The sequence below is a fragment of the Ipomoea triloba genome, chromosome 1, assembly GCF_003576645.1.
Source record: "Ipomoea triloba cultivar NCNSP0323 chromosome 1, ASM357664v1".
NCBI lineage: Eukaryota > Viridiplantae > Streptophyta > Magnoliopsida > Solanales > Convolvulaceae > Ipomoea > Ipomoea triloba.
The window spans coordinates 6,285,017-6,300,244 of NC_044916.1; positions in this window are offsets into that span (position 1 = coordinate 6,285,017).

The following is a 15,228-nucleotide window of genomic DNA, read 5'->3' on the forward strand; positions in this document are numbered from 1 at the left end:
CTTACAAACATACACTATTAAAGTCGATGATCTTTGTATTACATATGTTGAGTTTGTTAGTCAATATAAAAATAAAATTATATTTTTACAATTCTAAACTATTAAAGTTTATGTTAATATATCGAAATATCAAAACAGTCAAAATGTTCACTTTTGTCAAAAGAGAGGCTAATTTAAAACCATCACATCATGAGAAATTGTACAGTCAATAATGCTCATGTCAACAATTTAAAATATGAAATCACTATTTCATATAAATATGTGAACAAAAATATTTGTCCAAATAAAAATATTAAACACACATTGAATTAAGAAAGTTTTTAAGATACTATGTAAATTACGTACGATAAGTAAAAATCAATAATAATATTCTTGTTTATAGATATTGTTATAAATATTACTCCACACTAGTTTGTATATATGTATGAAGCGCAACAATAAGTGCCTAATGTTTAAAATTATAATTATATTAAAATAATTTTAAAGATAATAAATAAATAAATGACACAAGCCATAGAATTTATATTATATTTTATCCACATGTATTTATAATAGATAATAGAAAGATATTTGTCTAGGTAGAATATTGTAAATAATTTATTTATTTGTGATATGTTTGATAATTTTGTCATAATTTATTTGTGTAGATTAGTTATAAATTATAATTGATAAATATGTAAATGATACTTTATTGTACGGAGTAATATATATTTTGTTTAATATAGTACTTAATAAATAGATGAATTCTTTTGGTAAGTAAGTTATTCAAGGTAAATACAATTAGAAACTGATTTTGTAATTAATACTTAACGGTATAGGGTAATTTTGTCTTAAAATAATAAAGTATAGCATTTTTAATATAATATACAACTTGAAAAATATAAAAAATACGAACATAATTTAAGAATATAGCCTGTATATATAGGTTTTTTCTAAGTTAGTTTTAGTTTAAAAAAAAAAAACTAAAAAGTCACTGTTACTTTTTTTTTTTGAAAAGAAATAGAGATTATATTAAAAGCTTCGCAATTGAGACAGGGGGAACAACATCCCAAAACACAATGTCATTCTGCAAAGAGGAAAAACAGTCTCGTGTTAAAGTATGGGCTAAAACATTGCCCGATCTAGGAATATAACAGACTGAACAATAAACAAAAGAACTCATAATTCTAAGACAATCCCTCGTAGCAATACCAATATAAGAAAGAATCTCATAAGAGGACCGAAGATTTGCACAGAGAATTGAACAATCTGTAAGCATAGTAACGTGTTACTTTTTTATTTATAGTAAATAAACACATTATTTTTTCAATATTATAAAATTTCTCATAAAAGTTAGTGATTATAAATTTATGATTATGTTTTACATTGCTTTATTAAGAATGAAAAACAAAAAAACAAAAAAAAACAGGAGAAACAATAATTTTAGTAGTGAAGGATATGTTAGGTTTTATCTTTTATGTGTTAGCATGTCCTAAATTTAATATGTTATGAATTATTCAATTTTATCTAATTAACTAGTATTTACTATTTATATTGTCTAAAGCAAGTATCTAAATTTTGTTTGTTTGTTTGTTTGAAAGGGGATGAAAGGGGTAACCTAGAATCGTTGGGTGGTTCTCACCGTGACACTAGCGCCAAGAATGCCTAGCTCGTCCTTTCTCATGAGTCTCTAAATTCTGGTAAGGAGGTGATGGTAGTGCTTGATCCTTTCAATTTGGTTGAGGTCTGTATTTGCTAACGTGTCAACTACTCTATTATGTTATATCAATATATGCCACGCAATGACTTCCTAGTGTTGTCTCACTAAGCTTTTGTATTTGCCAATTAAGTTCATGCTTGACCCCAGTATGCTCTAATTATTGTTGATGAATTTCACTGCAGTGGCATTGTCAACTGACAGATCATTATACAATAGCCCATCTCCCATGTTGCCTTTAGGCCTTGATATACAATGACTTCCCATTTCAATTTACTCGAAATGAAATTGAAGCCAAACTACATGAGAAATAATAGTTTTCTTTTTCCCCATATGTATAATGATTAATGGTAAATGGATTAATTTCTTTCCAAAATAACATCACCTAATGTAATGTGTTACGTAGTATTAGTTTATTTAAAGAGTGACTATTTCTCGACTAATTAATTAATAACAACACGCCACATCAACATTTATAAAACTTTTTGTAAGAATCTAACTGTCCGCCTAATAAAGGTGCCTACAATTCAACGAGGATTAATATGTCTTACGGTAGAAACCTTGAGCTAAAAAAAAAAAAGAAAAAGATTATGCTCATTAAAACGATATCAAATCTTCCATACTCAAAATTGCCAAAACAGACAACAATAAAAGTGAAATTTGTGATTAGCGATCGGCGGTTAATATTGCAAAATATGGCACTTTACAAAAAAGCAACAACCTTAAAATGGCATGTTATCCGTTACTAATTAATATATACCATATCAAATTCTCATTAAAAATAGAAATTCTTTTCCACTATTTTTTTTTTTTGTACGATAAAGGAAAATTGCTATATCTGCACAAAAAGTGACGTTATACCGGTGGGGTCATGTGGGAGTCAGAGAAACAATGCGTGGCTGAGTGGCGCGGCGCGGCGTGGCTTGGCTTGGCTTGGCTTGGTCTTTTTCGGCAGTTAGTTTTGGGGTTTGCGGAAACACGTGTTGGGCCGTTTGTTTTGACTTTTCTTCTGACGCTCGCCACGCGTCACTCCGATGATTACAAGAAAGCAATCTCAACATCTGGAATGTACTATTATGTCCCTATATCTCACCTGCAGAAGGCTATGTTGTCGTTACAAAATGGGAAATTTGGCGGATTTAACAAGGCAGGGATGCAATGGGAAAAAAAATAAAAACATGAAAGAAAAGGTAACATATTCAATCATTTGAATTTGTCATGAATATTGAAATTCCATTTTTGCCCCCGTGACATGCTGGGAATGTCAAATGGCTTCACCACTACCCAATACTTTTCTCATCTCTATCTTATCACAAATTTATATTTATATATATATCGTAATAAAATTCTTTTAGGAAAATAATACGGAGTAATATTTAAATTATTTACAAATAATAAAATACTAGTTATATTAAAATATAAGATAATAAAAATATTTAAATATAATGGTTTAGGTAGGTAAAAATAATACAAATATATTCGTTGTGGTGAAAATAGAAAAGTAATAGCGAGTGAGTATGTAAATAGCTGAAAATATAGGTAGATAAATAAATGAATCAAATTGATGAAAGTAAAATTATTTTAGAGAATAAATGTAAATCTCTTGTATATTAATTTTTTTTATATAAATAATCCATTTTTAAAATAATTTCTTATAATTTTATAGTTGGTGCACTTTGACTTGCTTAAATAACTTGTACTCTAATCTAATTCTTTCTTTTAGATACATGGGAGGGGGGACCCCATCATCACTCATAATAAATTTTAAATTATTTAAAAACTTTTTTTTTTAATTTCTTTCACTTTTCTCCAATTATAACCAACCATATGAAATTAAAACTAATATAAATCAGCCCAGCTCACTATCTCTAGTATCGGCCCATTAAGACCAACCACTGAGGACGCAAATTCAACAATCATTTTACAATAGTGGCATTTTGGACTCTCAGTTTGATAGAAAGGTGTGGGCCGAATGAGCCCATTTAATTTATTATAACTTTCTAAAATTTTGTTTTTATTAAAAATTTGGAGAACATATTCAAGTTCAACTATTTTTTTAGTAATAAATAAAAAATTACAAATATAATTAGATAATTAAGAATAGAAAATCTCAATAGTAAATCTGCCCCTTGTTTTAACTTTTACGTTTATAAAATGTGGAAAACATCGGTTTTATGTTTGTAAATTCATTTTGATTTTTTGAGTGCAAAAGGTGAAATTTCTCACCTAAAATTTCTACACTCCGACATTACGGGGTTAATATAATTCATTTGCTATCTAAGTTGATTGATGGTTGAGGACTTGAGGTTGACTCCCATGCTTATTAAATGTAGCATGTGTGGGTTTTGCGAATTGCAATACTATTGACTTGGTTTGTTTTTGTGATGTTTTTATATTGTTCTTAAGATTATTTAGTTGGAGATTTGGCAGTGGTTAGCATTCATGATTGCCTAACAAGCATAATGTTGACTGGAAAATTATATCAAGAACTCAAATACATAAAAAATAATTCTAGAAGTTTACAAAAATAAAACAAATTGATCAATTATTATTTAAATGTGTGACTCTTATGTGAGACAGTCTCACGTATCTTTATATGTGAGATAGGTCGGGTACATATGAAAATGTAATACTTATACTGAAAAAAGGAATATTAATTATGAATAAAGTGATTGTTACTTATAAGAGAAAGTGTAAAATTTTTGTTGAAAAACGTAATAATTTTTGACTATCTGGTTGTCATATCCTACTTAAAATTAATTGAAGATAGGTAGGTGGACATTAACCATTTAATCAAATCTCTCAATGATAAGCCACAATGCCACGTCTCGAATCGAGAAGGGGAATGAGCTCAGCCAACCCAGCCGACGCTCAACCGTCTATTTCAAGAAACATTATTTCATAAATCAAACATATTATTGTATTTCACTTTTATATTTACCTGGTAAAGTTATAGGGCTAAAGTGTAAATACTTGAGGAATGGGATACAAAGTGAAGGATAAGGGAAAATTTGAGAGCCAATGTACGGTAAGGCGTAAAGTACAGGGTGTCAAAGCGCAAAGTCCTGGAAAGGGGAGGGGGTGCTTAGGGACTGTTTAACAAATGAGAGGAAAATTAGAGTCAATTTTGCAAGAAAAAATTGTGGAAAGGATTTTCGCAATTGGCTTGGCTAATACGGGCCTCGATTGGCGTCTCTGCACGCGGTGGTGGCTGCGAACAATCATTGCTTACCCCCACCAATCGCTGCTAACCACGGCTTACCATTAAGGGTGATTGTCTACGAGTAGCACCATTTGATGACAACATGGAAAAAGGGCACTAAGGGGGTGTTTGACTACACAAAATTGGAATAAATAGGGAAAAGTGCCAAAGGAAGAATGAAAGTGGGCTTGCCTCACGACTAGCTACTTTGGCCAGCTAGTCCGCCTTGGTCTAGTAACTCTCCAAGGTTCTAGTCGGATCACAGCGAGCCACAACTGGCTTGGCCGATACGATGGTGGGCCGACCACAGTTATGATATGAACCATATCTCTAACTATACAACAAAAGTTAACTCATGAGTGTAGGTTTAACTGAATTCTTATACATTGGTCCAGATTCTCATTAGTAATCGATGTGGGATGCATCATTCCCACCCCTTAGGACTATAAACCCTAGTGCAACCCTCAAGTGTTGCCTCAATCAACAATATGAAAATACACCTCTACTCACTACCTCTAGTCAACAATATGCAGTGATGCCTCGTTTGATGCTCTGCAAGTGCATGTACCTCCATTGCTTCTTATCAGCAATCTATGTGGTGAGCAAGTTGGATTAGTGTGCACCTGACTTACTAATGTGGCTCTAATGCCAACAGATATGAACCTATACCTTATTAATTACACCACAAAAACTAGTTCATGAGTATATGTTAGACCCAAACCTTATATAGTATTCTAGATTCTCATTAGTAACCGATGTGAGACACCTTAAGTTGGTCGGGGGCTTGTCCCTTCTAAACATCACCACCAACATTTAATCTTCCATCTTGCTTTCCAGCTCCACCTAGTTTATCATTGCTCGTAGACTCGTAGGCTAGTCTGGCTTGTAGGTTGACAACTTCCAACTAGCTTTCTAGTGAGTCAATTGACTCGTTGGTTGGGCCAGGTCCCTTGGACATGTGTTAATTCTTTATTTTATATTAGTTATTCAACTTTTAACCCATTTACAATATTTTAAGGATTTAATCTACTAATAAATTAAAAATTATTTTTCACACTTATTTCCTAATATAAACTCAATTTTATGGTGAGTGCGATACATTTGAGATTTCTTATATTTATACTCGATTTTATTGTATTTCATGCTTATTACGTATTTCACTTTTATAATTACCTAGTCTCGTTTAAAATGAAAGTAATGGATAATAATTACTTAGACTAATGAAATTAATTTTTAAATAATCTAGTTTACATCATGTTTAAATTTGAAAGAGATTTACATATATTATCTTTGATTTGTACGGTATACAAGAAAAACACATGTGAAGGTCATTGAGAGTTACTTGTTAACATGGCTTAGGTATAGTTGATTGTCACGAATATACAATTCTCAAGTGATGAACAAATTATAGTTGACAAATTAATATTATCACTTCTAGTCTTTTAACAAAATGAAAGAGACTTGCATATATCATCTTCGATTTGTACGGTATATATTAAAAATATTTTTTTATTGTAGATGATGCATCTTTAGTTAGATTAAAATAAATGTTAAGGCCATTAAAAGTTAACGACATCCTAACATGGCTTAGGCATGGTTGATTGTGAACATTTAACTTATAGTTAATGAAGCTATTCAAATAAATAAATGAAGTCCAAGAATGTGTAGTACAAGCAGAAATATAAGGAGCAGTACGGCAAAAATGTGCCATAGCTCGCAAATTGGCAATACATTATTACCTAATAAAGTTTAACATTATCATAAATTAAATAATGACATATAAAATTTGAGGATAAATTTATATGGACAAAAATTTCACCAAAAATTTTCATCATTTGACGTGAGAATAAAACTCTTTTTATTCATTGATTATTATAAATTGGTTGACCTCTACCTCATGTTAAAAAGGCAATCTAGTTATTAATCAAACACGAATCATATATTGTCACATCAAATAATGAATGATTTTGGTAAAGTATTTGATCCTTAATACCTTAATTCATAATTTAAATACAGACATTAATTATTGAAGTTATGTGATATAAATTGAATCAACTTTTGATATTTTCAACATTGTTATATCCATTAGTTATTTAGTTTTAAGGACTTTATGTGGTCCTTGAGTTAGTTAAAATAAGTTAAGTCTTGATATGGGCAATTGTACTTTACAATACATTTATTTAATTGTTCAAATGATGAAATCGAAAAAAAAAAAAAAAAAGACTTTTGGAAGTCAAATTTTTTGGATTTTTGGGTGTTTGTGTACTCAATGAATATGAAGTTAAAAGAAAATATTCGTTCTGAACAAAAGAAAAAGAGACTCAATTTGACAAAAATTGACTTCCTAGCTAGTTTTTTAATCGGAAGACATTTTCTAGATTTTTTATTTTCTCTCTCTCTTCCCTCCCTTCTTTCTAAAGTTAGTTTTTGGATTATTATTATTATTATTATTATTATTATTATTATTATTACCACCACAATCTCCCCCACATGCACCACAACACAATCACAACATGACACCACCACCACCACTACTATCCCACGACGACCACCACCAACAACACCAATACCGTACCACTACCACACCACCACGACCACTACCACTTCCACTGTCACCAATACCACCACCACAAATACCACCGCCACCACCATTACCACCACAAACACCAACACCACTACAACCACCACCATCACCGCATATTATTATTATTATTATAACAAATAATATATTCATTTTCAGGAAAGAACCAAATAGAAAAAAAATACAATTTCTTAACTTTCAGCCAAACATAAAAAGATAGTTTTTTTACATTCAACCAAACACAAGAAAATTAAAACATTTTTCAGAAAATGAGTTATTTTCTGAAAATCATTTTCCGAAAAACATTTTTCAAGTTTCCAAACTGACCCTAATGGAGATTGAATAAATTTAAAATACCCCGGTATATTATTCTAGTGGATGCCCCCATATATGTTGGATGAGAAGGCTTACTTAGGACTTGCTTTCAGTAGTATGGTCAAGGTTTGATTCTTGCTATGAACATTGAGAACTTAAGCTTGGGTTTGACTCATTTTGTGTAGAAGTGTGCAATTAGATGAAAGTTGTGAAATTAATTTGGTTGATAAGAAATTTTCTAAAAACACATATATAGGTGATAGTTTAGGTTATAGATTTAAAAAAAAAATTGTAAATATAATTTTTATGAGAATTGTTTACATTAAAATTGAACAAAATTTACATTGTTTATATTACTCTATGTTTTTTAAATATGATAATTAAAGATTATTATTTTAAGAAGTTGTGATGGTAATTTGAATTTAAAAAATTAAATTATTTTTATTAATATTTTAATGAAAAATAATTATATATACTCCTAATTTATTTGCTTACAATTTTTTCCTCCTGATTTGATATCATTTGATTGGTTTAATTCTTTTTAATTAGTGGTTAATTAGTATATTTGATTGAGAGTCCCACTAGGAGAGAAAATGTGGGAGAAGAAATTTAAGAGGGTGAGAAGTAATTTTTATTTTTTAAAAAAATAAAAGACGTGAATTTTTACACGTTGCGGCAATGGTGACGAATGCGCATTGGTGTGAAAGAAAAAGGGTTAGGGATCCAATTAATGAGAGAAAATGAGATGCAACCACTTGTGAATGTCCGCACCTAAAGCCGGACTGCTAAGTCAACAAATAAAACGTGTCATGCATTACGTAGAGGTGGGTCCCCCTTAATTCAACGCCACCTAACTCACCCTGTCCCACTCCTTCGCTACGATATGATCTTCCGTCTACATCGCAAATCCAACACTTTTCAAAAAAATCAATATTTATCCAGTTTCCTAATTATTTATGCCTCATTTTAATAGATTCGAGAGCATCATTATATAATTTAATTTAATTTTAAAAAATTTATGTATAAAACTTTTAGGAGGATAAAAAATTTCACCATTTAAGATGATAATATAAATAGTTTCAAGTTGGCATAGTTGGTTCGCCATATGATTTTAAGGACATGATTGAAGGCTGAAGTGTAAGAGTTTGAATCTTACTGGAAATATGTATGGAAAAAAGTCCAACGATACTAGAAAGTCTGGATTAGATCACCCGTGAGCACATGAAGACTAGGATATAATCGTTGAGCTGATTGTGCGGCTCGCGATTTACCTTTATAGTGGTTCTAGGAACGGGATCCTACGGGTTTAAGATTAGTCCGGCGAAGTTAAGATCATCTAAGTTTAAAAAAAACAAAATTATTAGTTTCAAAGTTTTGATGTGGAGGAAATCTTAGAATAATTTTGGACATTGTCCTGGGAATCCAGGGATGGACTAATTTTTGAGTTTAAGGTTTATACACAATTAAACAATGGGATTGAGATGTACGATGAAAATATTTTTCTTAGCCGGCACTCCATGATATAATGTCCTATCCACTTAAATTATGTTTAGTACAACTAATTAATAAACTAGTTGTATTCAAAAAAAAATTAATAAACTAGTTGTGACTTATTTTTAACTGATATAAGCTTCCTGAATATAATGAATTTTGAATGTTTAGTAATCGTTCATTGGTTTTTAAATATAAAATGATTTGCAAGGGTATGTTTATATTTTGTTGTAATTTAAAGGTATATCATAATATATTTTCCATTTTATTTATGAAATTTAATAACATGATCATGAAAATAGGAAATAAGATAAAGTCAAAAAATTATCTAAGAAAGAGTAAACTTTATTATCAAGCCACATGTTAAATTTTATGATTCAAGGAAAAGGCATGAGATGGAATATGTCTATTCCATTGTTTGTTAATACATTTTATTCCCAAGAACATTGTCAGGGAATGAGCTATTCCTTTAATTTTGTAAGGGGAGTAGGAATTCCAGGACACTTCTGGTATTAGGTTATTCTTAAGCTTAAATTTGTTATTTTTTATTTTATCGCAATTAGACCTATAATTGTTTATCTTTTTTTTTCTCCCTATCGCAAAACTCCTCTATCACCTGTATGATACTGGTATGTCTCTCAAGTTCAAGCTCATCAACCTTAGCTTCACAATATATTTTCCTAAACTTTTATATATATATATATATATATATATATGAATCATCCATCTAGGAGATTTTAATGGATCAAATTTTTCATGATTTTTGAATTTTTGTTTTCTTAATTAATTTACAGAGGTGAAATTGTAATTGTGTGTATATTTAAATTGCATTAATTTTTAATGTATATCTTTTGCTTGACTATAGAAGTTTTAATTATGGTAGAATTATAATTTGTCTAGTAGGAATATAAGATTTTGACGTTGCAAGGATGTACACAAACAGTCACTGCACGTGAGTGCACACGAAGAACAACAACGGAACACATATTCAAACACAAAAAACATGTATAGTAATTGTGGCATTGTTTAATAAATGGTGAATCCGTTATTTTTAGCGTTTTGACTTAATCAAAACACAAAAACATGTATAGTAATTTAACGTTTTGGAGCAATAATTTGGTCCAAACTGTAGAAACTCCAAATTACATTTTTTTACTAGCTCACCACTTAAGCATGAGGTTGGGGTTCGATTCCCACCCATGTGAATGGAGCAAATCATTTGGCCAGTCCCCTATCACTTAGCGTGCTGACCGTTGGGGTGGAAAATTAGTCTTCTGGCTGTCGACTGAAGGGATACCTTTAACCCAAAAAAAATAAAAATAAAAAATCACTAATTGAGTAATTGCTAACCGTCAAATTAAACAAGCTCTTAACTGGATTAAACATTGGGTTCAATCCGTCCGTTACAAACACGAGTGTATTGTATTTATGATTTAATTGGATTGAGTAAAGTGGGTTGATTATCATCCGGAAGGTTCTCTCATAAAGAGCCTTAATTGACCGATCCGAGTGGATACCTACCGCGTTCCTGGGGTTGCACCTTCCGCTACGCCTACGGTATTTATGTCAAAGTCAATGGGGACGAAGTCATCCATCTCCGTAATTAAAGAAGCGGCTGCACCACATTATACGGAAAGTGATCAATTTTTATGCCACTAACAATGGGGACAAATCATCATTAACTTTCTATATGCTAAAGATTCAACCTCATTTCTTCAGCCAACTTGAGATTTAGAGATCTTCTTTCTCTGTCAAAATTCTTTATTATTGTGAAGTTTATTCATCAAAATTAATGTTTTTTCTATTTTTTTTATATTACTGACTCTGTTACAATGTAGTATTAACCCACTCCCATTAGTCATGTGAGGTGTAAATCAAGACATCGGGTGCCACTAGACCACAAGGTCCTTGGCAATTTTTTTTTCTAATTTAGTTATTATTATTATTATTATTATTATTATTTGTTAGTATTTTAGTAACTTATATTTTTTTTCTAATATAGATATATACATGTGCGAATCCAGAGAAGGCAATGGGGCAGTTGTCTTCCCCCACCCTCACCCCCTTATGTGTATAGTACGGGTCACACTTGTATAAGATCGTCTCATAGATTCTTATTTGTGAGACGGGTCGGATCGGGTCGAAACAATATACAAACCCCATATATAGCCCTTATGTGTGTGTATATATATAATATATTTTTAGCACTATTGCAAAAATTCCAACCTAGGCGCTAGGCGCTCCTAAACTGAGGAGAATTGCTCCCTAGGAGGCCGCCTAGCGCCTAACTCGGCTGATTATGCCAAGTTGGCGACCGACTGGGCCGAATTTGGCCGAGTTAACTCGCCCAACTCGGCAGAGTTAGCCGAGTTAACTCAAGTGACTTGGCCTTGTTAATTTTATTATTATATTTATATATATTTAAATTTATTTATCTATATATATATATATAATAATAGAAGTGCCTGAAACTTTTTTCCCCCCAAACTCTCAGGAGCATTTTTGTAATATCAAATATTTGGATAAAAAAATTATTTAAAATTAAAATTAATTACACTTTCTTTTGATAACCTTTTGCTTTACAATTTGTGCTATATATATCACCATACTCTCCCTTTCTTGTCTCACAATTATTATATTCTAATAAGTCACTAAAACAAACTTAAAACAGATCTCAGCCTCCCTATCTTTCGTTTCTCCCCTCTATCTCTCACCTTCCAGATTTGATCTCACCACATAAAAATACAATGAAGAAGAAAGTCCGGAGGCGCAATCGTTCCACCATCGAAGAAGAAGAATAAACCAGATTTGCTCTCACGCCGTTGTTCCAGATCTGATCTCACCGCTACACGGTTGCCATTACACAAAGAAGAAGAAGAAAGCTCAATCGCCGTTCTCGAGAAGTATGTTTGTTGCATACATTTCTTTTCCAACCAAGCATCCTCTTCACCAAATCCACATACATACATTTTTTTTTTTTTTTTTTTTTTTACGAATTTAGTCAGATAGATTGTTTTTCGCTCATCAACAAGGTAAGATTTCAAGATTAATTACATTCATGTGTTTTATATATTGAAAAATTAAATTTTAAAATCTAAATCCTTTTTTATTTTTTAAAATCTTTGAAAGTTTATTATTTATCATTCGGGACCATAATGTGTCAGTGTGTCACATGTTGAAGTAAATAATAAAATTAAAGATACTAATACAAAAATAATATATTAATCTTTAACTATGTAACTTTTACCAATGAAGATTGAAGTTGTAGAAGTTTAAGAAATTATTTTTTTTGTTAATTGAGAAATTAATTATAGTAAAGCTAATAATGGTCAGATTAGTATACTAATAATTATTATTCTAATTACGCTAATAATTTTTCATATTACTATTTACTATACAATTATTAGTATTCATATGGTAATTAATAGGTTGTTTTCATATATGGTAAATAAGTTAATAAATAGACAAATTACTATACATATATTACTAATTAAATCATTTTCTTACCCTTTATTAGGTTGTCCGTAAAATAAAAATTTGACATATTAATATTCGAAATGACTGTACTATAATAATATTAAGAAATAAGGTATTAAAGAATTAATTTTAATTAATCAAATAATGATCCAGACTATACAACAAATATCATTACACCATTTCACACTTTTTAATAGGTTGTTTTTAAATATGGTAATTAAGTCAATAATGAGACAAATTACTATACATATATTACTAATTAATCAAATAATGATCCAGACTCATATATAGTTATATACTAAACTCACGAAACTTACTATTTATTGTTTACCTCATTCTAGAACGATATATAGATACATACTCATATACTTACATATTTTCAGTACTACTGACTCTGTTACAATGTAGTATCTCATAGCTACTTTCGTATACTTACATATTTTAATTGAAAAGGAATTTGACTTTAGAAACAAAAATGAGAAGTTGGATATTACTTAAGATTTTACCATGTAATAAACTCTAAATAATTGTGCTAAACTAACAAGTTAAGATTTCAAGATTAATCACATTCATCTGTTTTATTGAAAAATTAACTTTTAAAATCTAAATCCTTTTTTATTTTTTAAAATCTTTGAAAGTTTATTTATCATTCGAGGCAATCATGTGTCACTGTGTCACATGTTGAAGTAAAAAATAAAAAATGTAACTTCACAAACACAAAAAGCTTTAAAAATAAAGATTTAATGAACTGTGAGCACCGGAGAGACTCCTTCTGCGACAATTATATTTGTCAAATAAATTTAAAATAAATTAAATTAAAAAATTCACACAATTAATTAATAAATTTATAAAAATAAAAAGATACATACAATTAATTAATTAATTTTATTTACAATTATAATTATTATAATTAAAAAATTAAATTAAGAAATTAATTGTAATAATTGTCCAGACTTCATATTAATACACTAATAATTATTATTCTATACAGATATTTCTATTTTTCAAAATTAAGTAATTAATTAAATAGACTTTAGTATAATTAAGGAATTATTATTTTGCTAAAATTAATGAATTAATTGTAGTAAAGCTAATAATGATCATATTATTACACTAACAATTATTATTCAAATTAAGGTAATAATTATCATAATACTATACAATTATTACTATTTTATGAAATTAAAGAATTAGTTGAATAAATTTTAGTAAAATTAAGAAATTATTATTTTGCTAATTGAGATATTAATTATAGTAAAGCTATAACTACGCTAATAATTATTAATATTACTATACAATTATTAGTATTCATATGGTAATTAATAGGCTGTTTTTATATATGGTAATTAAGTTAATAATTAGACAAATTGCTATACATATAATACTAATTAAGTCATTTTCTCACCATTTATTAGGCTGTCCGCAAAATAAAAATTTTGACATATTAATATTCGAAATGATTGTACTATAATAATATTAAGAAATAAGGTATTAAGGAATTAATTTTAATTAGTCAAATATTGATCCAGACTATAAAAAAAATACCATTACACTATTTCGCACCTTTTAATAGGTTGTTTTTAAATATGGCAATTAAGTTAATAATGAGACAAATTACTATACATATATTACTAATTATAATCAAATAAAGATCCAAACTTCATATTAGTGTATACAGAAATTATTATTTTTATAATAATTACAATTAAATTATTTCCAACTTTTCCCATATTTATTTTAGTAATAATATAATTACATAAATCATATTACATATTAAAATTTTCAAGATAATTGCAGACCAACAAGTTATATATTATTCAATTAATTGAGTGATACTTTTGCACTAATCTTATAATCAAATAAATGTAGACATCTAAATATTAAAATTGTTCATAGTTTCATCTTTAATTTTATTATTTAAAAATATAATAAATCCGTGCATCGCACGGGTAACTTACTAGTTTATATGAGTAAGAGAAGTTATATATATATATATATATATATATAATATGACATACACCCACACACATAAATTAATTTTTTATTTTTATAGGTCGCCGTCTAGGCGCTGCCTAGACCGCGTAGGCGCTAGGCGCTAATCGACTAACGCCTAGCACCTACTGCAATCATGATTTTTTAGATATAAGTGTATGAAAACAGATATATGTAAATAATTGATTAGTTGGTTGAGTTAGTTGATACGCGTTATTAGTCATGAAAAGGGGAGGGTTTGAATCTTGAGAGCCGTAGGCTTTCATTCCTTCCTATAGCTTCTTGCCTTCTTCAAAGCTTTTTATAGTGTTTCATTTTTTAAACTACATCTTTTGTTTTCGACCCCAGATAAACTTTTCTGGCTCCGCCACTGGTTTGATTATCCCTATAATTACAAAACTCATCACCTAATTCAAATTAGATGTCATTCCATTGATTTAGCCTCCTCACTCATCTCCCCCCTTTCATCAACTC